At 39.5% G+C, this 3,566-nt stretch overlaps 1 protein-coding gene across 5 annotated transcripts in view; it reads left to right on the top strand.

The window, feature by feature from the left end:
- Positions 1-3,566, top strand: part of MKLN1 (muskelin 1) — a 417,215-nt gene that overhangs the window by 87,782 nt on the left and 325,867 nt on the right. Inside the window, exon 3 of one of the 5 annotated variants that reach the window (XM_037739989.1) lies at positions 985-1,121. The exons of the other annotated variants lie outside the window; for them this stretch is intronic. The gene's annotated coding sequence lies outside the window, so the exon portion shown is untranslated. The remainder of the gene's footprint in view (positions 1-984; positions 1,122-3,566) is intronic. 5 annotated transcript variants of the gene reach the window in all.

Raw genomic sequence — 3,566 nt, 5'->3', positions numbered from 1 at the left:
TAGCTGGGATTACAGGTGCATGCCACCATGCCCAGCTAATTACTTGTAGTTTTAGTAGAGATGGGATGTTAGCCAGGATGGTCTCAATCTCCTGATCTTGTGATCCACCTGCCTTGGCCTCCCAAAGTGCTGGGATTACAGGCGTGAGCCACCAAACCCGGCCAACAATTACCTATTTTAAAGTGAACAATTCAGAGGCATATAGCATATTCATAACATTGTGCAATCACCATTTGTATCTAGTTCCAAAACACTTTAATCATACCCAAAGGAAACCCCATCTCCATTAAATGGTTGCTTCCAATTCCCCCTTGCAGCACCTGGCAACCACCAATCTACGCTCTGACTCCGTAGATTTGCCTATTCTGGATATTTCATATAAATAGACTTATAGTATATGTGGCCCTTGTAAAGTCCCATCTTCTTAATAAGCATCGTAATTATAAAATCTAATGTTAATGAGTACATATAACAGATGGGATATTCAATCCTTACAAGCTTATAAGTGGGTACCATTATTAGATAGACAAGAAACCTAGAATTTAGTTTCAATCAATACATTAAAACCATATGCTTGAGATCCATACACACGGCCAATCAGAGAATAACCTTCTTGGGCCAGACCCAGTTACTCTAGTGCTTTTTCCAAATGCCACAGGCACGTCTCAATTTTCATTTCCCTGATCACAAACAGATGGATAGATACTCCTTCTCAAGTTTAACAGCTTCACAGAGCTTGATTCAAATACTGAATGTGTTGTTAGTTGCTTACAGCTGCTATTTCTCTAGCAATGCAGTAAGTCCAGGCAAACTCTTTTGAAGAGCTCATTAAAACTGCTAAAATAAAGTCTCAGAAGCAGGTGCATTCATTAGCTGAAATGCAGACGATTATGTTAATATCGCATTCAGGTGACAAATTTAAAGGCATCAAATCATGAAGGATAAAAGGATTTTCAAAGCTAAAGTTAACTTCTCCCTTTGTAGGGCTTTGTTCTGGTAAGCATGTGACTGACTACAGCTGTCAACATGGGCACCTCCAAAGTTACCTCGCAAAAACAAAGGTGTTTTGCAGTATCATGCTTCTTTTACCATTTCCTGGGTCTCTATTGAAGAAAAGAAAGGTAAGGAATTACCTAAAAACCTGGTGCTATTTTTCAAATAGATCTGGCACCCCATTTACGATTTATTGTGAGATAGGTCCCAGGGAAAGAGGAGACATGTTAAAGAAGGCAATTAACATATGTGGACAGTGGGCCAGGCGCAGTGGCCCACGCCTGTAATCCCAGTATGTTGAGAAGCCGAGGTGGGTGGATCACTTGAGGTCAGGATTTTGAGACCACCCTGGCCAATATGGTGAAACCCCATCTTTACTAAAAATACGAAAAATAGCTAGGCATGGTGGTGTGTGCCTGTAATCCCAGCTACTCAGGAGGCTGAGGCAGGAGTATCACTTGAATCCAGGAGGTGGAGGTTGCAGGAAGCCGAGATTGCACCACTGTACTCTACTGTGGGTGACAGAGCGAGACTCTGTCTAAAAAAACAAAAAAAGAATGTGGACAATGATTCCCAATTTGGAAAGATGGGCCAACAACTCTTTTACTTTGCCTTTTTCCCCCTCAATACTTTGAGCATGAAGTATATATGTAACCATACACATATTTCATATGTGTTTGGGAGACTATGTTACCAGTAGTTTCACCAGGATAATTTTAATTTTCTTTTTCATGTGTATTTTTATATTTCTCACATTTTCTACAATGAATGTGTAAATTTTTTAGAAATTTTAAATGTCCATTTTTAATTACAATTTTTTATTTTTAAATTTGTAATTTTTCAAGTTATTAAAAATTATGACACACTTAGCGTCTCCACCTTCACCTGTTTCACCTGCAAAGTTGGCTTACTACTGAATTGCATAACACATGGAAGCTGGGCGCAATGTTCCCCATATTCCATTCCTGCCTTCAAATCTAGGATGCCTGTGGAAATGTGGGTTCCTCTTCATAAGGCAATATAAGAAAACACAGCTAAGTATCCAACCATTTATAAGAGTATATAAACAAGCTTAAGGATTTTTACATCTTTCTTCACAACATCAATCAAGTGTGCATTCGTCAAAGTGAATGTGTCTGTCACTTGCAAAGGATAAAAGGCTGAACAACTTTTTTTAGGCCAAATCTTTATTATTTATTTTTATTTTTGTATACAAAGAAAAGCTGTGAAGACTTTGTAAGCTAATATTTGACACATTTTTTTTTCCAAAATGGAGTACTAAAATGACTGCTGACTGCAAAATGTAAATAATGAAGCTGGCATAGACGGGCACCTACTTATAGGGTATGTTTACATAGAATGTGCGTGTTTACTAAATAGCTTGAATTTAACAAACTGAAAGACTGCCTGTACGGTGGAGGAGTCCTATTTTTGCCTTCCATCCTCTTCAGCTCTTCTCCTTCTAGCTCCCTCTGTACATTATTACTTTCTCTCTTTTTTTTTCTATACAATTTAGAAGTCCATTGGCCCCATTTAAAAAGAAAAGCAACATGTAAAGCAGCAAATAAGAAATCCCACTGGGAATGGGCTGAGTAAGCGAAGACTTCTATATAGATGTATACATATACATCCCTCTCCCTGGTCAAGAATGGCCTCTCTGAATTCCTGATCCAAATGCTATGACAAGTCTCATTGGCTGGAGCTCATTGTGCACAGCTCCTTTGACTGCTGGACAGCTCCGAGTCTCCTAGGAATACTTTTCCACATGCCCCATCCTCTTCTGTTTAATTCTCAGAGCTGGCACACACACAAAGGCTTCAGAATCAAGACAAAATGAAGAACATGGCCAGAAGAGACTCCTGTTCTTCCAAAATAGTGCATTACCACCGTAAGATAAGTGGATAAACTTCAGAGCATGGGCTTGATTGATTAAATTTTTTGAGACAGGGTCTCACTCTGTTGCCCAGGCTGAAGTGCAGTGGCACAATCATGGTTAACTGCAGCCTTGACCTCTTGGGCTCAAGCGATCCTCCCACCTCAGCCCCCTGAACAGCTGGCACTACAAATGTGTGCCACCATGCCCAGCTAATTAAAAAAAAAACCTTTTTGTAAAGATATTAAAAACCTTTTTGTAAAGACAGAGTCTCATTATGTTGCCCAGGCTGGTCTCCAACTCCTGGGCTCAAGCAAACCTCCCACCTCAGCCTCCCAAAGTGCTGGGATTACAGGCATGAGCCATTGCACCTGGCCAAGAGCACAGGATTGAAAGATGAACTTGAGAGGTCTCCCTAGTCAAGTTTCCTTTAAATGGATGCTCCATTCTAGAGTATGCTTGATAGTCATCCAGCCTGAACTTGAAATTTTCCAATGACACAACTCTTTTTCATTTTCCCACTTTTATATAGAGTACAAATGGCATTATAACCACAATGCCAAAAAAGAGAAAAACAGTATGAATGATTTCTAATGTAATTTGCCAGCATTTTAAAAATCAGCTTTTTTTTTTTTTTTTTTTTTAATACAATGTCTGACTCTGTTGCCCAGGCTGGAGTGCACTGGTGCAATCTCAGCTC

This window comes from Cebus imitator, unplaced genomic scaffold (genome assembly GCF_001604975.1).
Source record: "Cebus imitator isolate Cc_AM_T3 unplaced genomic scaffold, Cebus_imitator-1.0 Scaffold77, whole genome shotgun sequence".
Lineage (NCBI taxonomy): Eukaryota > Metazoa > Chordata > Mammalia > Primates > Cebidae > Cebus > Cebus imitator.
The sequence above is the reverse complement of the archived record's forward strand: the minus strand, read 5'-3'. Positions and strand labels throughout refer to the sequence as shown.